Below are 22542 nucleotides of genomic sequence, written 5' to 3'. Positions count from 1 at the left end.
AAATTTTATCTCTGCATCCTGTCCTGAGGTGACATGTACGGGTCAATATGTTGAAATCTCCCATTATTATTGTGTTTTCGGCCTTTGTAGTCTCTCTAATCTCCCTTAGCATTTCATAATCACTGTCACCATCCTGGTCAGTATATTCCGACTGCTATATTCTTATTGTTCAGGCATGGAATTTCTATCCATAGCAATTCTATGGTACAGTTCAATTGATTTAAGATTTTTTACCTTCATTTGACTCTATGCTTTCTTTTACATATAATGCCATTCCCTCCCCGGTGTGACCTATTCTGTCAATCCTATATATTTTGTACCTTGGTATTGCTATGTCCCTATCCTCATTCCACCAAGTTTACATGATGCCTATTATATCAATGCTATATTACAAGCAGTAGGTAGAGTGGATATCCTGTTGAGGTGGGGGTATCAAGTAGTTCTAATGGACTTAATAAAAAATTGAATGGCTCTATAAAATTTAATAAGGTAATAGAGAATCAGTTTTGTGCTTGGGAACAGTTGGTCACCCTTTCTGGGGATCAGGAAGGAAATGTTTGCTGATCCTGCTTCCCGCCGATCCCAGAATGGCCACAGGGAATTTTGCATAGTGGTGTTTTGGCCCACGTGGAGTAATAATAAACAACATTTTCACATGCTATAGGACTGAGCTGGTGCAGCTTCCGTGAAGTTCTTGGAGACACAAAGGGCTCGTGTTTGGTCCTACCTTGCTGTGTCAGCATGGGTTTAAAATATAAAGCAATGAAATACAGCCTGGAATTGAATGACTCGGACCTCGTTCTGCTAGACTTTGATCTGGTCTTCACTACCCCATTTTACACTGTAACTTGTAATTAATAAGGCAGCCGGAGTTGCCACCAAAAGACACTATGTTGCAAGGACACATGGGAGGTTCATCTGAATAAAGCTATTTACCTCCTCCTGGCAAAAGCTGAGTGCTGCCTGATAAACAGCTGCTGTTTGCTGTTCCAGCCAGACGTGGGTGTACTAAATCTGTTTATCTGTCTCTGCTGGGTTGCGGTCAGCCTTGCTAACAAGGTGTATGCAAATGGCCTTCCCGCAAGCTCCATGCTCTTTTTTTTCTTCTCCATATACCGTTAATTTACAAAAGAAAGCTAGTAAGACAATTCAAAAGAGGAATCTAGGCAAGAACCAGAATAATAATTGACAGGAAAATAACCGGACTCAACAGCACTATAAGAACTCATTCAAGGCCATGCTGTACCTACAAGGACAGATGCTAACACAGAGCACTGAACTAGTTGCCATAATCACGGTAACATCTTATAATTCTGGTCCCACAATCGCTACGTTGCTATGGTGAAAAGCGATATAAAAAAAGATGGACAATGGATAGATACCCTTCAGTCATATTCTTTGTCCATCAAGAATTCATCTGTAGAAAACATTTTGGCCTTCTCCCATCACCATTGTGAATGGTGCACGAACCTAACTGCAAAATGCCCAACAGGAGGTTAGAGGAAGCCTTAGAAATTATGTTCTAAGATTTAAAAGTGTTAAGAGTTGGGTAAGCAGTAGGAGGTGTGCTCACAATCACAACAGGGCTTCTGTTTCCACGAGACTCGAGACAGAAGGGTAGGGACCTTGGTTCTGTCATGAGACCTTATACAACCTCCCCCGAACCGTTTGCAATGTGGCTGAAAGTGCATTAAGTCAGAAAAATGACTATCTAAAAATGGCACCTTGTTATGCCCCATCTTTGTTCCTGTGTCTCTGAGTCACACCTACTGCTTGTCCAGAAAAACATATGTGACTCTTATGATCCCCGCAGAACCAATACAGCTTTTGGGGGGCAAGATGAATTCAGCTCTTCCTCACATATCAGCCCAGCATGTCCTGAAGGGGTCAATCCTGCACCAGCCCTCCAGAGATGGACTAGATGAGCCAATAGGGCTTTTCCATCTCCAACTCCTACGGCTGATTCTATGCTCCTGTTGCAAAATCTCTATCACTGGTGACAATATAAGAGGCAGAAAGAGCCCAGCTTGATTTTTTTTCAGATCCCAAGTGGAGTTTACAGACTGGTAGGCAGAAAAAAATATGTAACTGCAACAGCTTGATGAGGATAAATCAGAATCTCGCATAGTCTCCTTTTCACATGGCCACTTTTCTGATTATTTACACGTTTTCAAATCACTCTTCATTCTCACTCTTCATTCTCTTTTTTTTTTTTTTTTTAATTTCTGAGTGTTTTCCATGCCCCTTAAGATGCCCCCATTTTCCTTTTAAGACCTCCCAATTCCAATGCCCTTCAAGCAAAGGACATTATGATATATTGGAAGGTTGATACAGATACTATGGTGATAAGTGTGGCATGCATGCTTAGGATGGTAGATAGATGGGTGGATAGAATCATAGGCACAGTAAACAGCTGCTAGGAATAGGCCTCAAACTATATAAGCAACACAGAAAGCTATCCCTAGGCTACAGGTCTGGGCTGTTTATTCTCACTGGACTGAAATTGATTTGTGTGGCACGTACACCATCCATCTTCAACTCTCATGAAAAGGGGCCCGTTTGCTGGTATGTATTTGCTAACCGATTTTGTATCCTGCAGCTCCTGTTTCATGGACAACATGCAGCTCATTTGAGGAAACACAGAACAAATCTATGGAAATTTCTCCCTTCCCTTTCTTTTTGCCTCCCATTTGTATATCGTTATCTTTTCCTCCCGCTATGGTGATGACCAGCTCAAATCCCTGCACTGGCTTCCTCTCTTCCTTCACATCGCATTCATGTTCCCTGTCCTTACCTTATATGCTCTGCCCAGTGCCATTTGAACCCACATCTCTGCTTTCATTTGCCACAATGCACCCCTCCCCTTCAGACCTATTCCCCCTCTTGACTTGGTCACTCTATCCTGTCGAAACCTCCCCCTATCCCCTGCTCCTCTCACTCTTCAAAACCCATTTTAAAGCTGAATTCTTGATCTCCTGAGTTCGATCACAAGCTCTTTATGGCAGGGCCCGTGTCTTTTTTATACACTTCTAAAGCCTGGTTTACACTTCCAGCACTCTCTCTCTATATATATATATATAAAATACTAATGGGTGACAGTTTTCCCTAAGGATGAGTAATTTGCTGCAACACATCATTTATTCTGTGAATGTGGTCTTTTCTTCCGTTCCCCAAAAGGTAAAGTTCGCAGAAGTATTCATTATTCACTAATTTCTTCCATGAGTAACGGTGACAATAATTCTTGTGAATCAGCCCTATGTGACTTGCATGCACCGTGACTATTAAAATCAACTATAAAGGTCAGAATTTGCACTACATCTTGTGTAATTAAGACATGTCACTAGCCAGCAGAGTGCATTTCAAATTGTACAGGCGTCAATCAATTGCGCTGCTGAGTTACCCAAGATACCTGAACCGACAAACGCGTGCGGTAGGACAGGATCAAAAAGTCTCACAGTCGGCTGTCTGTTAAATCACTCTCTAACTTGGGCTTTTTTCTTAATGAAAAAAGGTTACTCATTTGCTAACTGCATGTGGTCTGATTCTCCACTCGCACTGGTGTAAATCCGTAGTAACTCTGTTGAAATCAGTGGAGTAAAATAGTGTTAACTGGTGTAAAGTTGATGTAAATGAGAGGAGAATCAGGTCCGTATTGTCTACGATGGAGAAACACACACGATGTTCCTCTAGTCCAGGAGGATAATAAATAGGCTGCACTCTTCTTCTAATGGTACATTAGGTAGCCTGGCCACTGACTGCCTTTTGGAGGAGGTTCTACATCTGCTTCTTGACAACTCTTCCCTGTGCCTGGCCCCTTACTCTTTGCTGAGATCCTACATTAGAGTTTGTACAAATACCGTTCTGGGTTGTGTGATGTCCTGCTGGAGTTCATGTCTAAAATAGTGATGGACAATAAACATCAAAAGGGTCAGAGACTTGGTTCAGAACAGAACCAAAAAGATGCAATTTGTACCCCAACCTTGGGTAACTCTCTTGAGCCTGCAAAACTGGGTTGGAACTCTCCCATAAATAGACTTTCTGAGCTCTAGAAACCGCATGTATCAAAGCCCTTCCTATTCCCTCCAGTCACTAGGGATAACACCACTGTCATCTCTGTAACCTGGGCATCATTTTTCACTCGGCCCTCTCTCTACAGCCTCTCATCCAGGCTGTGTCTAAATCTTGCATGACATCTCTAAGATACAGCCTTTTCTATCCATCTGCCTAGCTAACACTCTAATCCAAGCTTTTATCATCTTGCGGCTCGATCACTGCAATCTTCTTCTCTGGCCTGGACAAAGGCCATCTTGTGCTCTCACCTCCCAAGGGTTGCTGCAAACACCATTTTCTTAGCTTGTCAATTTGATTCTGTCACCTACTCGCTGCATCCCTCTACTAGCTCTCCTTTCTTCATTGCATCAAACATAAGCGCCTTATCTTCACTTTCAAGGTCCTTCACAGCCCACTCCCATGAGACCTATCATCTCTCCCACATTATCAGAAAGTTGACTCCCACTTCCAGTCAGGCAATGGTTAATTCATCACCTACTAGTTAATTTTTCAAACAAGCACTTTCATGCTTTCTTCTATGCTGCCCCCATACTTGAGAGGGGCTTCCCATACAAAACCCACAATGCAACGTCATTGTCCTTCAAAGCCCTCTCTAAAATGCTTTTGCCACCAGGCCTATATAAGCCTTGACAACAGCTAAGAAGCTGGTGTGCTGAGACCACTGCCTGCCATACTGACCAACACTGTCTTATTGTTTCCTTGTATTCCTCCACCTGTCATCTGTTGTCTTACACAGATTGTAAAGTCTCTGGCAGAAACTCTCTCTGTTTTGAGTTTGTACAGAACAAATGCACAATGGGTTCCTGGTCCATGCCTGGAACTCTTAGATACTACTTCAATAGGCTCCCTCTAGATTTATTTACACCTATCGTGCTTGACTGAAAAGATGTGCCAGTAAAATCAGTCTCCAGAGAGGATGAGAACAGAGGGAGCAATTTCACAATCTGAGACTGTTCTCTGAGAACACCATATTTCCACCACCTCTGGAGACACCTCTAAGGCCTTGCAGCCAACGCATCTCCTCTGAGCTCTGCTGTCACAATAACACATAGGGCGTGAGGCTGACTCTAAAGCAGCCAGATTTAATACCAATATCTTGATTTGTACCTGGAAGGTGATGAAAGCCAGGGCGGTGCATAAAGCGCAGCTGAAAAGTTTAAACCCAAAACGAAACCCTCATTTTCATTAAGAACAGTTAAAAACATTATTTCAAGAGACTATTTCTGTTTATCTTACAGCAAGGCCCAGCTTCTTTTTCTTAAAAAAAAAAAAAAAAAAAGCAAAAGCGGAGTGTATTAAAAAATAAATTCCCAACCCTTCACATCCATTCCAGAACGATAAGTGCCATACTTGTGAACAGGGCCTGCCTGCTAATTATCTTATAAAGGAAATAGCATAAAGTAACTCAGGGTTATTGGGCGCTCTGCGGATTCTCAGTTGAAATCTGTAATTATTTGCAGAACTCTGCAAGATCTCCTCCCTACCTGGGGAATTCCAGAAAGGAAAGAAAACAACATAGCCATGTCTAACCGAGAATTTCTGTTGATCATCCACCGCAGATTTTGCCAGCAACTGTAGTAATAAATAACAGAGGCCTCCAACCCTGGTGTACATCCGGATTCTTGCACAGTGGCAAATTCCCATCATTAAGAAGCAAATTCTCCTCTGCAGTCAGACGTGTAACTTGGCAGAACTGTTTCAACAAAAGATCACCTGCCACACCCACACCTTTTCTGATTATTGTCCCTGAGATCAATGGATGGTAAAATCACACATATGCCTCATCTGTGCTCAGAAGTCAATGGCCAAAACATCATCACTGAGGAGAACACATCAAACTTGAGGGGCATGGCCAACATGGCTGCCCATCCCAACCTGGTTTGGGTTGATCTGAATGCCACGTCCCTGCCTTTCACCACAGCTCTCTTCCCCCCACCCCTTCCTTCCCAAGGAACAAATCTAGATCTCTATCTTTAGACTGCAGTTCTACTTGTCACCAGCAACTCTGCAACAGGGCCCACGGATACCACTGCTGCTGAAATTCTTGTCCCATGTTTTCCTCTTGCTTTGGCCACAGCCACTGCTTTCCCTGTGCCCTCCCCGAAACTCAGCTCTCTAGACTCCAACATGATGTCAGCCTGTCATCCATGTGAAACAGCCCGGCCAGCTGATCCCCCCCACTCACAAACACATCCATTGGCACCACAGTCATTTCAAGAACCGCTTTAAAACTGCCCTTGTTTTTAAAACCTTGCTCCTGCTACGCTCGCAGATCTTCCGTCTCGCTCGCCCCGCTTGCCTAGCCCTGGACTCTTCCCTGCCACATCACACAAGCTAATCACTGCAAGATCCCTCTCCTCTGTAGCTCCTCGTGACTAAAAACATCACTAACCCGCAAGGGGATTGCAAAAGCACTTGTGATCCGACCTGAGCCTGATCAAAGCTACAGGCAAAAGACATGAAAACAGGACAAAGGTTTCCACAGATCTCTCCACCCCCACAAATAACTCCCTGCTGAAACCAGACGTCGAAGTCTAGCCTGTCCGCTGACCTTCATGTATTCCCACAATCTATTTCCACATATATCCAGCAGATATATCACAGCGCACCATGGACATCTTCCACTTCTTTGCCTCCAATGAGGTGATGCTTTGGGCTCCTACCCCAAAGTGTGTGCAGCTTTTGGCACACCAAGGGTTAATGACATGGCAGAGAGTCATGTGGGCAAGAAGCCAAACCCCTGCAGGAGATGGAGAGGGATCAGGGCTGAGGAAGAGGAGGGTATCGAGCTGCAGAGACCTTTGTGCTGGTCCAGAGTCCGGGAGCTATGCCACAAGGTACCATAAATGAGACCGAATGTGAAGTGGCAGCCGCTCCTTGACTCTCCGGTGTGTTCCAGCGGCTCTTGGAAGTGGGAATGGGGATTCTTGGCAGGGGCGGGAGGAAAAAGGAGTAAGAGAGAGGACAGGAGGCTTTCTGGTGAGCGTGTTTTCTTTCCACCAGCCAGGCCCCTGAGTCTCCTCCTGCCAAAGCACTCAGAATAAAACATTAATTCAATACCACACATTTAATTACACATTATTTGAAAGTGAATTTATTTGAATTGAGGAAAATAGTCTTCAGAGAGTGTCTGCCTCCCTCAGACTCGTCAGTCTGGCAGGAGGGGGCTCAGAGAGGCGAAACGGTTTGTTTTACATCAGCTGCAATTGCCATTCAGTTCAACCCTCCCAAAAGGGGCGATTTTAAAGAGATATAGTTGCTTTTCACAGGAACTTTACAGGTTGATTTGATTTTCCAGCCAGTTTTCACTTGATTGGAAAGTGCTGCTGCAGACAGATCCCACTTGCGATTTTTTTGGATCGTTAGTGGCGGAAGGGGGAGGGGGAAGGCTCCCTTAGGGACCCGTGCAGTAGTCAGATTTCAGACTTAGTGCTTTAACAATGCAGTAATCAGACACTTAACGGCATTCTATTGCCGAGATGGATAATCCCGATAAATCTGGGAGCAACCAGAAGGCCGCATTATGCAGCAGGCTCAAAGCTTCTGGGCCGTCCCTTTGCCCACTCTCCCCAGGAACATGGACTGCATTACCTTCTGGCACTGAGGTTTTGCATGCCTCTCTTTGCCTTCCCCTTCCCCAGCACCCCAAAACTCCAACCACTCCAGCTCTTTATGCTCCCAGTAATGAAAGCACCACTTAATTCTGGCATGTAGACACTGTGCTTGCTGGCTGCTATAGGTAGACTGGTCCTCCTGGAATACAGGCACTATCTGGATAGTCTAAGGGTCTAAGACTTACTGTTGGTCCGAGAAGAATTCTCTTGGGAAAACCATTAATCTTTGGCCACACGGTGACAGTGACTATGCCAGGCTAAGTTCCAATGATGGATTGTGTACATACCACCCCCCCGGCCTCTTCTGAATGACACAGAGAGGCACACATGTACCATAATGCCACAGCAGAGCTCCTGGTACTTGGTTCCTTGGTGGGAGAGGGACTGGCTTTTGAAAAACCCAACCTGAGACTTCTTCTTTAGCAACAGCTAAGGTTTGGCTTCCCTAGCTCCTCCCAGCATGACCTTCACTCAGGGCTGGATTATACCGTGCACATCATGATGCAGGGCCCCAACTGGTCACACCCCTGACCTTGTCCCTGCATGCAACCCTGCTCTGGGGTCAGCAGCAGAGGCACGGGCTCCCAACATCCTTCCAGGAGTCTGCCTTGTCCCTGGACCATGCCCTGGCCTCAATCCCCAGTTGGCATGTCAATGATATAGGCCCCCCTCCCATTCCAGACTTAGGGGCTGCAGCACATACCAGCAGCAGGGGGTCCCCCAGTACTTACCCCAGCAGCCAGGATTTATCTGCTTGGATGGGTGGGATGGACAGACCCACTGTACTCCTCTGTAGGACAAAGTATGCTCTGCTGGGGTAGTGTTGGCAGCCCCTGCCCTGGGCAATGGGTCTTGGAGTTAACATCCTATTGAGATGCATGGGGCAGTTCATCCCCCTCAGGGCTATTGCTTCAGGCTGTCTGCAGACTCAGGCAGACGTCTCTGCATACGTTATACTCGGGTCACATTTTCAAACTTTTCCTTATAACTAGGGTGGCTCAAACCACACATTTTTTAAAAATGAAATCTAAGAGTTCAGTTCAATCCCTGACTCCAGAAACTGGGGTCCTAAAAATGGGCCTATAGTGCTTATGCCTTAATCTGGCCCTACTTTCCCTGATGTTCCTGGTGACTTCTGCTCTCAGTCTGCCAGCACCACTTGGAGCCAAGAGCCTATCACGCAGCACAACTTCACAACTTCCCAGAGACACTCAATAGTGTAGCATGGGGGCTGCTAAGCAGGGCTTGCGGTATCCATGCTGCTGACTGCATGATGGAGTCCATAGGCAAAGGGGTAACTGGAAGGTGGGTGAGAATTCAGAGAGAGGTGGGAATCTAACCAAGTTGTGTGGTCTGGAGGTGATTGAACACAGACTTGTTCATCTCACAGATTATAAACAGGGTGAGTGAAAGGGCTTTGAGTAGAACAAGAAGCAACCTGAACTTTGGCCAAAACTCAAATAAACTTCAAACTTTTTAGAAGGTCAACAATTTTGGCTATTTTTTTTTTTAAAAAAAAACTACATTTAACTTTCACTGCTCCCTCCACACTTCCTGGTGCCTTCCAGAGGCAGAAGTGCTGGAAGACCATGCAAAAACCTGTTGTCCCAGAATTCCTGGCCTGACCTGAAGCAGGAAGTAGTGGCAATCTGGTGAGAGAGAGCTTGTTCTTTTGAGCTTTCCAGACAGAATTCCACACAGTTCAGAGATGCCTCAGATTCTTGTATGGCTCACTGCGATCACTAATTATAAGGACAAGTCTTGACAGAACCTAGTGTTTTCCACTACGGGCTCCAGGGGGTTTCTGGGTACCTGTCTCCTTCTCCTTGCCTGGCCATTTTCCTACAGAAAGCTTGCTCTGGCTGGCACTAAATGAGCAACTAACCCAGCCAAGTTTATGGAACAAGAAAATTCCAGAAATGAAGCCATATGGAGTGAAAACATGAGGTGCTGAAAGACAGATCTCAGGCTCATGTTATGGTTTCATTAGAATGTCTCTCCCTCTAATTTGCCCAATTTCCATCTCTCCCCTTCCCCCCTTATCCCTGCTTTCAAGCAGTTGATACAGGAGGCATACTCTAGTCTAGGGCTTGATGAGGTGTTCTTTTGGACTCATGTTTTTCTTATGTCCCAAAGAGGCCTGTCTCCTCCTTTCTCTCTGTCTGAGGTTCCCTTGGCTTCCTTCCTACTTGGGTCAACAACACCCCAATCCCTTTCATCTCAGCCACTCTTCTTGCTGCAGGAAGCCCCCAAAGGAGGAGTAACGTGAGAAATTTCCTCCTGCCTTTGCGGCACAATGGTCTAAAATTGCCGTGGTTTGGCTATTTCAGGGACAGTTATTAGGCTGTACATTTTATTGGGAGGAATAGAGAGCAATCTAATGGGGCTACCAGCTGCTTCTCACTTAGCAATATGGATCTGGGATTAGCTTGAGGACTCTCCCTCCACCCCCAACTCCAAGAGCTGTCAAAGGCTGGGGAAGAGAGAGGTGCACCCACTTGCCAAAATCACCATCTCCCCCTTGGCAGAGGTGTACCCTTTAGAACCTCAACAAGAACTGTCTGGAAAAGGCCTCAGACATGTGGATGCCTGTTGATCTACTGCTATCCATGCAGAACTATTTAAGGAAGCCCGTGATCTTGTTGGGACCCTGTCCTGTCTTTCCCTAGTCTACCCATTTGTATTTTTTGTATTCCCCTCTAGTGTCACACCTTTATGTAGACTGCATGTGGAGACCTGCCCTGCTCTTTGTCTGTGAGGCTCCCAGCACACTTCAGAATGCTGGATAAATAAAATATATCTAGGGCTGACTCTGTTTTCCATCACTGGTGGCTCTTGTTTTATCAGGACCACCCTGCAGAGCCCAAATTTTCGCAGAGAACTATCACTTTCATTGCAAGAAAACAACAACAACTTATTCTTGCTATCATTTGCACCATGGAAACTGCCCTTTTGGTTCTTCTTAAACTCCAGGGCAAGAATGAAGAAGATATTTTGTATTGTTGGTGACCCTGCGGGACACAATGAATTACGGCGAGTGAGACCGATCAGTGCCAGCTCTAAATGGGCTGTGAGTGTGATGACTGGATGATTGCTAAGTGAGTATTGTGGACACATGCCGTGGGGGACGCGGGGCGAGAATCTAATCAGACCTTCAGCTGAAAGGTCTATAGCAAGGACTGTGTTAACAGAAAGAAGGGTGGTGAGTCCTTGTGGGGCAAGTTTTGCAGTGAACTAAGCCAGCGTAAGGAGCTGAAGAGACATAAAAGGGACCCAAGGCACCAGAAAGTACGTCATTGTAGCCTGCAGAAGCTGGTGATGCCAATTTTTAGATTAATGTGTATGAGCCACACCTTTAACTGGTGTTAAGAAGCCAACCATGTGCCACATACAGTAGAAACGGGCCCACCACAATCTTATTTGCTGCCCTTCCTCATTAGTCAGGGATCAATCTCATTTAAGTTGCTTGGATAGGAGCTTACATGCTATGTGTTTTCTCTCAATGTTTGAATTGAAGACCTAAGAACAATAAATCAAAGGCCAAGTTTTGCTAATCTAATCTCATGCTCTACCTGCCTATGCCATGTTCAACACTGCAGTATAAGTCAATGACCCTGATTTTTACTCCTATTATACCCTTAAGTCATGGGTTCTGTTCTGGGAAGAGGTTCAGAGGGGCAGAGAGTCTCAGGTTATCTGAATTGCTTCACTCATCCTTTCATGGTATCCTCTCTCTTGCCCACATTGCATCCACTGAGACAAAAATCTTCTTCCTGTAGGACTATTCTCAGAGCTACACAGAGTCCAAGAAGTACCTTATTCCCTCCCAGAACCTCCTTTTTGCCAACACAGCCCAGTATCCACTTTGCCACTATGCACACTTGGAGATCTTACGACAGACTCAGCATTGGTGAAACATCAATAAAGCCAATGGAATGACAGCAGGGATGAATCTGGCCCCTTGTTATCAGTACCCTCCATGCAAAACATTAATACAGCGTATGAACAACAGAGGTGCTTAAAATGAGCCCTGGGATATTACACTTTTGACCTCTTTCCAGCTGGAATAGTTTCCAGCAATGGCTCAGTTTTGTCTCTTGCTCTTAAGCCAGCTTTCTATCCAGCCTCCTATTCTAAATCCTACCCTAAGACTCCTATCCTCAACCATCAATCTCTGATGTGGAACCCTATCAAATACTTGCTGAAAATCTAAGTATACTATATCCACTAAATTTCCCTTATCTATCCTGGCAGTTAGATCCTCAGAGAATGCCTGCAGACTAGTTAAGCATGATCTCCCAATGCTCCAAACCCATGCTAGTCTGGCCTTCACAGCAATGTGTTTTTCCACCACATCCTTTAAGATGATTTCCAAGAGTTTCCGCAGAACACATGTTCAGCTCGCTGGTGTTAATGCTATTATTTACAAAAGGGGTCAAGAGACAAACGAGGAGGCACTATGTTTGCCACCTTCCAATCCTGGTGAATCTGTCCCAAATCTGATGAGCATTTAAAAATGTCAGAGGTTCAGTTATTTCCTTGTTCACGTATGCGTGCGTGTGTTATCGGACCTGGGTCTTTGTCTAAACAGTATGTTCCCTTGTCCGGTGCTTATGAGAAACGGATCCTCAATTTGGGCAGCCCTTTCCCTTCATCCTCTGTAAAGATGAATGCTATTTTAGTAAACAAAAACTGTTTAACAATGCTTCTTTTTCTTTATCACTGATATAAGTTCTCCACTGTCCTCACTGCTGAAATAAGCTCTCCATTCTCCTCATCTCTGAGATAAATTCTCCTCCTCCTCACCAACTTCCCAAAGGGTTCTTTGTCTCTCATGGCTATATTTGTGACCAGGGTATTGCTGTTTGAAATGCTTCCTGAATTGTCTTGCATGCTGCTTCCGCCTGTTCCTCCATTTTCTCCTCTTTCCACTGCCTCTTTGTTTGGCTAACTCCCAATCTTCCTCCCTCGCAGTTTCACTGTGTATTTCATCAGTGCCCTCTCTTGATCTCTTTATCTCCCTGCTTAGCCAGGCTGGTTTTTGTCAGCCCTTTCAGCTCTTTTTATTTTACTGGAATGAATTTTGAGTGCAGCCTTCCCAACTGTATCTTAAATATTCCCACTCCCCCACTGTGGATTTCCCAGGCAGCATTGAATTCCAGCCAGTTTTCTTTAACTCATTTTGCATTCCTCTAGAGTCTGCTTTCCTAAAGGCCAGTGTTTTTGTGCGGCTGCCCTTTCTGCAGGCCCTCCTCAGCATTTCAGTCCTGAGGAGAATAGAATCATTGGCGCTTAGCTACTCTTCAATTTCAATTGCATTTATCATAGCTGGTGAATTTCCCTTAAACTGCTATCCCCCGTCCCCCCACAACATTCTTTCCCCTTTGCTGAAATGTTTGGGCATGGAAGGAAGCTTTTACCTTTACCTTCGGCTGCCTGCTCCAGTCCAGTTTCTGCACTTATGGTACAATCAACTGTCTCTGACATTACCTTCGTTTATCATTTTATGTGCCATCAAGAGTGCGTTGGGCGCTTTACAAACAAGGACAGACATCTCAAGAAAATCCGCCGGGCAGCCACAAACTCTGACCTGTGGCCTCTCCAAGTGAATCAAGAAAGAGGAGGAAAGAAAAGACAGTTACCTGTTTCGTAACTGATGTTCTTCGAGATGTGTTGCTTATGTCCATTCCATTGTAGGTGTGTGTGCGCGCCACATGCACTGGTGCAGGAAGTTTTTCCCTCGGTGGTATCCGTAGGGGACCGGCTCTGGTGCCTCTGGAGTGGCGCCCATATGGTGCGGTATAAGGGGCACCGCCGGTTCCCCCCACCCTCAGTCCTGGATGGGGACGTGCGCTAGGAAGGCCGCCAAGGACGCTTGTGCCCTGGTCGAGTGAGCGTTTAGAATAGGTGGCAGCTCAGCCCATGCCAACTCATAACAAGTCTGGATGCACAATGTGATCCAGTTAAAGATCCTCTGCAAGGACACCGGTAGGCCTTTCATCCTGTCAGTGGTTGCAATAAAGACTTGGGTCAACTTGCGGAAGGCCTTGGTGAGCTCCAGGTAGACGGCTAGGGCGCATCGACATCCAAGGTATGCAGCCACCTCTCCTCCGCAGTTGAGTGTGGCTTTGGACAGAGAACCTGGAGAAAGATATCCTGGTTAACATGGAAGTGGGACACCACCTTGGGCAGGAACACCGGATGGAATCGCAGCTGGACTTTGTCCTTGTAGAAAACCTTGTAAGGGGCCTCCGAAGTGAAGGCTTTAATCTCTGAGACTTGCCTTGCCGAGGTAATGGCTACAAGGAAAGCTACTTTCCATCACAGATATGAAAGGGAGTAGGAGGTCAGTGGCAAAAAGGGAGGCCCCGTGAGCCTCGAGAGGACGAGGCTGAGGTCCCACTGTGGAATCGGGTCCCGGACCGGTGGGAAGAGCCGCTCTAGTCCTTTCAGAAACCGAATGGACATGTCATGTGAAAACACCGATTTGCCCTGGACCCGCAGGTGGAAAGCCGATATGGCTGCCAAATGCACCTTGATGGCGGAAAGCGCAAGGCCTTGTTGCTTAAGGTGGAGCAGGACTGCACAGACGACTATGTCGGAGAGATGCCATGCTCCTCCGCCCTGCAGGAGAACCGCTTCTACTTTGCCAGGTAAGTCGCTCTGGTGGAGGGCTTTCTGCTTTCCAGGAGGACCTGCTGTACCTGGCTTGAGCAGACCCTTTCCTCCGGGTTCAGCCACTCAGCAACCAAGCCATGAAGTGGAGGGAGGGAAGGTTCAGGTGCAGGAGCCTCCCGTGGTCTTGCGACAGGAGATACGGATGGCTGGGCAGCGGCCATGGGGATGCCACGGCCAGGTTCATGAGCGTGCCAAACCAGTGCTGGCAAGGCCATGCTGCGGCGATCATGATGACCCTTGCCTTGTCTCTTTTGACTTTTGCTAGGACCCTGCTGACCAGTGGAATCGGCGGGAATGTGTACATCAGATCCCCTTCCCACGACAGAAGGAAGGCATCGGAGAGGGAGTCCCTGCGTAGGCCCTGGAGAGAGCCGAAGTGCTGGCACTTCCTGTTCTGTCTGGTGGCAAACAGGTCTACTCGGGGAGTCCCCCACCTTTGGAAGAGCACCTGGATGACCTCTGGGTGGAGGGACCACTCATGGGGAAAGAAGGAGGACCTGCTGAGGCGATCTGCCAGCACATTCTGGATGCCGAGGAGGTGTGACGCCTCCAGGTGGATGCCATCCTGGATGCAAAACTCCCACAAACGGGGCGCTTCCTGACAGAGGGCTGACGAGCGAGCTCCCCCTTGCCTGCTGATGTAAAACATCGAGGTTGTTTTGTCCGTGAGTATCTGTACACTTTGATCAGAGAGGTGCGGCAGGAAGACTCCGTAGGCTAGGTGGTCTGCCCTGAGCTCCCTGACGTTTATGTGCAACATCAGCTCCTCTGGAGACCATGCCCTTGGGTCCGCAATGTGCCGAGATGCGCTTGCCAGCCAAGGTCGGAGGCATCCGATATCAGAGATACCGAGGGTCGGGGACTCTCAAATGGAACTCCTTCCAGGACAGTCCCTGGATCGGACCACCACCGCAGGGAGGTAAGTGCCTTCGGTGGAGTCGTGACAACCTTGTCCAGATGGTCTCTGGACAGGAGTAGACTGTTGAAAGTCACTGTTGGAGGGGTCACAACCTGAGCCTCACATGCTGGACAACGCAAGTGCACATTGCCATGTGGCCCAACAGTCTGAGGCAGACCCGGGCCATGGTGAGGGGATATGTAGAGACTCTGGCAATGAGACTCACCATCATCTCGAATCTGTCCTGCAGCAGAAACGCTCTGGCACGGGTGGAGTCGAGGACTCCTCCGATGAATTCTATCCTTTGTATTGGGACTAACATTGATTTTTCCTCATTTATCAACAGGCTCAGAGCACAGTACGTAAGCTGCAGCACTGAGACGTTGTGCTGGACCTGAGAACTGGAGCGGCCCTTGATAAGTTAGTCGTCGAGGTACGGGTAAACCTGGATACCTCACTGCCTAAGGTAGGCCGCCACCACAGTCATGCATTTGGTAAACACCCTCGGAGCTGTAGCCAGGCCAAACGTGAGCACCGCGAACTCGTAGCGAGTGGGACCCACCGCGAAGCATAGGAATCGTCTGTGCCCCTGGAATATCGCATCTTTCAAATTGAGGGTGTCGTACTAGTCTCCTAGATCCAGGGAGGGAATGATGGAGGCCAGCGAGACCATGCGGAACTTCAACTTCTTGAGGTATTTGTTGAGGTCTCGCAGGTCCAGAATTGGTCTTAGACCCCCCTTGGCTTTGGGGATTAGAAAGTACCGTGAGTAGAATCCATTGCCTCTGTACTCCTGAGGGACTTCCTCCACTGCCCCCACTTGCAGAATGCCCTGAACCTTCTTTCACAAGTAGTTGCTTGTGAGAAGGGTCCCTGAAGAGGGATGAGGAAGGCAAGTGGGAGGGGAGGACGGAAAGAAACTAGAGGGTATAACCCTGCACCACAGTGTTGAGGACCCAACAGTCCAAAGTTATAAAGGCCCATGCAGGGAGGAACAAGCACCTCAGAGAGCTACTATGAGGATAGCTGATGGGCATCATTTTTTTGCAGTGATCACAGGGTTTGAAGCCTCGGGATCAGTGTATGCCCCATCCCTAGGCTGAGTCCCGTCCGGGACTAACTAACTAATTAACTACACTAAGGGAAATACTACCAACTTTTAATTATTTACAGAAAAAAGTTTGACTCAACAAATTAAGAATGAGAAGGCTTGCCAAAGCAAGAGATGTTCCAGCACCGTCACTGGTGGTAAGAAGGAACGGGGGGGGGGGGCGCGGTAGCGCCTCTTATACCGTGCCATATGGGTGCCACTCCAGAGGGCACCAGAGCTGGTCCCCTACGGATACTGCTGAAGGAAAAATGTCCTGCACCAGTGCCTGTGGCAAGCACACACATCTACAATGGAATGGACATGAGCAAGCACTCGAAGGAGAAGGGGAGACATTTAGGTACAAATTGTCTGAGTAATCAGCAGCAGGGTGAGAACAAATTCTGAAATACTCCAAGAGGCATCTCACGCAACTTCAGTAGATTAGTCATTGTTGAAAAAAAAAACAACCCCAAACTAACCCCAGTGCTGTGTTTGCTGGGGTCTCATGGAAAAGAGCATTGCTTAGCAGGAGTTACATTGTTCTGCTATAAGAGTGATCCGATTTGCATGTAATGTCGGACAGTGAATACACAAATATTTCTTTGGAGCAGCAAGGTTCGATATTAAAGGCTTCCCATGTCTCCTTAAAACCCCTACTGTATGTTAAGCCATGCAAGCACGCATACGTGCACACAGTTAATTGGAGTGTTACGGTATTAAAGCATTACACAAACAAACAGGGACAGTTTTCATAAGCTAGAAAATCCTTGAGTATGTTGTAATTAGCCAGGCTTGTTAAACCTCTTAATAAGCAATAGATAATAAGTGACTACTGCCCCTGCACATGGCTGGTCTTTAGATGGAAGTGCAGAAATTAGGTATTCAAAAGTGAAATGAGTTAGGGGATCTCAGGTTAGTCTGCAAAAGAGTATTTAATATTCATCATGATAAGGAGTCTTGGCTCAGGAGAGGCCAGAGTTGGGATCAACTCAAGAGTGTTCCATAGATCACATTTTCCACATTGTGACTTTAATTCAATACTATGTCTCATGATACTCATTGCATGCTCCCCCCAGTCCATACACTTCTGCTTCATCGGGTTTAATGTAGTGTGCTTTTGCCCTTGTTGCACTTAGCATCACAGGAAGATCTTGGTGGAAGGAGGAAAAGCTGGCACCTAGATCCCAGGGATTAAGGCTGGATGCTGAAATTTTCACTTGCACCCAACTTCCATAGGAAGAAACAGGACAGAGTAAATCTGCAATTGACCAACAAGGAGTCCAGCAGTCTTCTGAACGCTCCTTAAATTGCTTTCTCCTGTGCTCAAGCCAAGCACTATGGGAGCCTGGAGAGGGAGGGCAAAGCGGCTTTATGAAACACTGAATCTATGCGAGCCAGCTAAATGCAGCTGCAGCTCGTCCATTCCATTTCCAGAGCTCATCTGGATTCTGTTTTAGCCTCTCTCCGTTCTTTGTTCAGTAACAAACCCAATTGGGCCTGCTGCCTTGGATTCTAGTCCACATGCAGCATTTAGGAGTTTTTAAAGGTGACCTGCAAAGGAAGTTGAAAATTTGGTCCTATACGTACTTCTCCCACCCCTTCGTTATGATGGATCCAAGAAGGCCTGAAAGGTTTTTGTCAAACCTTTTGTTATTTTTCTACGTTAGAAATAGCAGGCGTTTCACGTCGGTTTTTCCCTGGCTGTTGTAGAGCTTGTTGCTGTATGCCCTCACAACCTAACTGAAATGGAGGGCTGCTGAGGCTTGGACACGATGACATTTATCCCACCTGTTAATCAGGCATTGCCATTAAATAGGTGTTAACAATAGCCAATGTAAAGCAAAGGGTTTAAGCTTTTCCTCGCTTGGCTCTTGTGGTGCATCATTTTACTACCTCTCCAGTCATCACTGAGTCTTCCAGAGCTGACACGATCTGACTTTCTAAAGCAGGAGAACAAGGAGAGGGGGAAAAAACAAAAAAAATCATGTTTTGAAGGAACTCCCCCATCTGCCAGTCTCTCTCTTGACATCATAAAGAAGCAAAACAAAACAGAAGTGAAAAGCAACGCCCTATTTTCCAGGTCACCTTTAAAAGACACATCCTTTGTTCATGTGAATTTCAATGCCGGTGAGAAGTGCCAGAGAAAGTTCTGCATATGGAAGACCTCATTTTGTCCACAGGACAGGACAAATGCAACACAAACTTCTCCCCCTGCATCCCTGACCACAACATCATGACCCACTCAGTCACTGGCCTCGGCTGCCTTCCAACAATGTAGTGGTGGGTTTTGTGACGTGGACACCTGTCTACAAAGAACTAGGCTGAGATCCACAACCTCAGTTCACATAGGCCACCAAACAGCCACGTGATGGCAACAGCTTTCACCCACAACAGACCTGGGCCACATGGGAACTGGCAGCCCAGAAGTGAAAGCCTCCATCTCTCTTTTACCAGTCTTGTGAGCCATCCAGTCCCTCAAAGCAAACCCTTTAGTCAAATAATCCTTGCACTGTGGCTCTGACTGCACACTCCAACGTTAACCCTTTTCTGTCCAGATACCGCCCTGGTGATAACTGATTCTGGAGACTCCCTCCTCTCTTCCTAACCCCATCCCAAGCCAATACAGCTGAGCTCTCCTCATCAGCACTGCTGTTGCGCATGCTCTCTAGGGGATGCTGTTGGGTTCTTTTTAAGGCCAGCTGCCGGTTATCACTCCGAGAGAAGCAGCTGATTAGCTCCTGCTTTTTTGATACAATTATCTACTGAAAACAGACAGCACATCAGAGAACGTTATCTTTAGCAAGAGAGAGAGAGCCCGAAAGTAAAGGTTAAGAGTGCAGAGAAAAAGTACTGCCAGTTCAAGATCTAGTACAATAACTAATGGAATGTTCCCTGCCTCAGCCCCTCAGCCTTTTCCTCAGCTCTGGCGCTTGGTTTCATCTGTTGGGCTATAAATGATTCATGGACCTTTTAAAAAAAATATCATGGAACTAAGTCAGAATATGTATTCAGAGGATTGTAAGGCAGCCTGGTGTGGTGCTGAGTGGCTCCTCTCTCTCTTTTTTGCCTGGGCCAGGCCTCCCCTTTGTGGGGGAGGGGGAAAGAAGTCCTCAGGGTTTGACATTTTTTTCTCTGACACTGCAGGCTATGACGATGTATCCCATAATGTTTTATGGGAATATGAGATAACTGGAGTATGTCTTATGCTACATGTACCATGTAACTTATCTCTGTAAAGGTTATATGGTCTACTGAATCTATTCATCCTATTTGTACACATATATCATTTTTGTACTTGAAGTTATGAATATTGGCTGTATACTTGCTTGATTTCTAAGTAAGCTTTGTAAGGCATTTGGTCAGCTTCTTCAGAAAGAAAGGAGTACTTGTGGCACCTTAGAGACTAACAAATTTATTATAATAAATAATATTATTTATTTTTGCGGATACAGATTAACACGGCTGCTACTCTGAAACCTTCTTTAGAAAGGAATTTGCAAAGTTAAGTGCCCAATCAAGAAGCACTTAAGGAACAATGGATCTCGGTATGCTCCAATTCACATAAGAAGTCTACTTGAGGACGTTCAAGGTAGCATGTGAACCATGGCTGCTACCTGTAGTTCTGAGTCATGCATGGACGTGTGACTCGCCCATGTGACTCCAAAACTCCATCTTGGAGCTACACTTTGCATAGGAATGAGGAGGGGGTCTCCACCCACAAGAGAATGTCTATTTAAACCCCTGGGAGACCCCCTCCATTTCATCTTCACCTGACTAAAGAGAGAGCCTCTCCACACCCAAAGATACCTGAAAGAAACTGGAACAAAGGACAGTACCTACGGGGTGTGAGTAATGGCTGGACCCAGACTAGCAGGAGACTAGTCTGTAAAAGGAAGCTTACTGGAACTGGTGAGGTGTTATTTGTATTAAATTTCTTAGACAGACTTGCATGTTCTATTTTATTTTACTTGGTAATTCACTTTGTTCTATCTGTTACTACTGGAAACCACTTAAATCCTACTTTCTGTATTTAATAAAATCACTTTTTACTTATTAATTAACTCAGAGTATGTGTTAATACCTGGGGGGGAGGGGCAAACAGCTGAGCATACCTCTCTATCAGTGTTATAGAGGGCAAACAATTTATAAAGCTTATACAGGGTAAAATGGATTTATTTGGGTTTAGACCCCATTGGGAGTTGGGCATCTGAGTGTTAAAGACAAGTACACTTCTGTAAGCTGCTTTCAATTAAGTCTGCAGCTTTGGGGCAAGTAATTCAGACCCTGGGTCTGTGTTGGAGCAGATGGGTGTGTCTGGCTCAGCAAGACAGGGTGCTGGGGTCCCAAGCTGACAGGGAAAACAGGGGCAGAAGTAGTCTTGGCACATCAGTCTGGCAGTTCCCAAGGGGGTTTCTGTGATCCAACCCATCACACAGGCTATTTGCCGGGCAGAGCTGCCTTCCTGCACCCCAGACCTCAAAAGCTCATCACTGAGGACTCCAGCTCAGTCTGTTAGCGGCACAGGAAACAGACTAGTTCCTGACACCCTCCCAACCTCAAGAACATCTCCCATCTCCACTGAATCATTACAGCAGTGAGTTATTACTCCTCAAGGATACCTCACAGCTTCCCCCGTGTCAGATATCGACAGTGTTCCTCCTCTTCCCACGAGACTGCAGTAGTTTTTAAATACCTATCCCGGAACATCACAGATTCCCTGCGAGGGAGTTAAGAATTATTACACCCTACATATTATTACAAATGAGGAAACACATGGGCAGAGACTTACCTCTAGGTTACATGGTTATCTACTGGCAGAGCTGAGAAGAAAACCCAAGACTTCCAGTATAGCCAACTACATCACACTCCTTTTGAAACCCAGCCCCTGATCTAGGAAAATCAACACCACCTCTAAGCCTGGCAATATTTACTGCTTTCTGAGCATGGGCCCACGCATACACCCCCTGCACCATGACCGAAGAACATCCATCTCCCTTCTCACTTCAAACATCTGCCATCCCAGTGAAGGAGATGGACCTCCCAAGACAGATGAGGCATCTCTGCTCTACTACAGTGAACTAAGCATGGTGAAACACCAAACCCTCATTCAAAAGAGAGGAGGAGAGTCAGTCCCCATTCAAAAGAGAGGAGAAAACCAGCAGACAGAGAACCCATCCCTTACTCTGTTCATCCTAAAGAGGTGGTCAGCCAAGGATGGGTTTGGAAGCTAAGACCCCTCTCCCTTGTGTCACCCGTGGATCCTGGAAGAAAGCAGAAAGGCTGAATACTCCCATAATTCTGCCTGGGAAGGCCGACCCCAAGATCTCTCTCACTGGCTGTTTCTCTTCAGTGCTTTCCAGGGAATGAAAGAGCTCAGTGAGGCAGATTGGGTACATCTACACTGCAACGTAAGGCTGTGTTTGAGCCTAACCCCCTTGTGTCTAAACTGCAATTGTGCTAACCCAGGGCTTGGATCCAGGGTCCCAGGACCCTGCAGGGCTGGAGGGTCCAAGCTCGAGGTAAGCCAGGATCCAGGGTCCAAACCCTATTGCTTTGCAGTGTAGATGCAGCCCCGCTTAGACGACCGCAAGTATCCCACAATTCCATGGGACAACTTCCTTAGTCCTCTCTATCCCAACAGTCTGCAATCCATTCCATTGAAAAGGAAGCGACACCCCCTTTGCAAATGGCAGCAGCTCAGGTCAGCGTTAACCCATTCCTTCTGATCATCAATCTGCAAGAACACTATCAGAGAGCCTCCTGGGCTTGCAATGGAGAGTGAACTGATCAAACCTTTTGCAAAGCGAGCAACTTCCTGGTAACTTGCAGGGTGGGCAGTAAAGTTTTCCCACAGTGCACCACAATCCTAGGGCTAGAGTGACCACATTTTGGGGGAGGGGCATTATACACTGGGATCAAATCCACCAAACTCACTTTTGCTGTCGATTTAAGCCAGATTTGAACTCAATGTGTCATATACAGTAGCTTCCTGGAAGATGAAAATTCAACACTTACCTAGATCTTTAAAAGAGCTCCTTTCTCAATCGCCTGCAATGTCTGCATGCTGTCAGATGTGGTGTCTTTGGGGGATGAGTATCTTTGGAGTTATTGTGGCATTGCTGGGCATACATGCTATGGCTGAACACTTTTAAATGTGCAAACCTCTTTGGCACCAATTGATCAGGAAATGT

General features: G+C 46.5%; 1 protein-coding gene across 2 annotated transcripts in view; it reads right to left on the bottom strand.

Moving 5' to 3' along the window:
- Positions 1 to 22542, bottom strand: part of NTRK3 (neurotrophic receptor tyrosine kinase 3) — a 332474-nt gene that overhangs the window by 67975 nt on the left and 241957 nt on the right. The gene's annotated exons all lie outside the window — the stretch shown is intronic.

Source organism: Trachemys scripta, chromosome 10, assembly GCF_013100865.1.
Source record: "Trachemys scripta elegans isolate TJP31775 chromosome 10, CAS_Tse_1.0, whole genome shotgun sequence".
Classification (NCBI taxonomy): domain Eukaryota; kingdom Metazoa; phylum Chordata; order Testudines; family Emydidae; genus Trachemys; species Trachemys scripta.
This window is presented reverse-complemented; position numbering and strand designations above follow the sequence as displayed.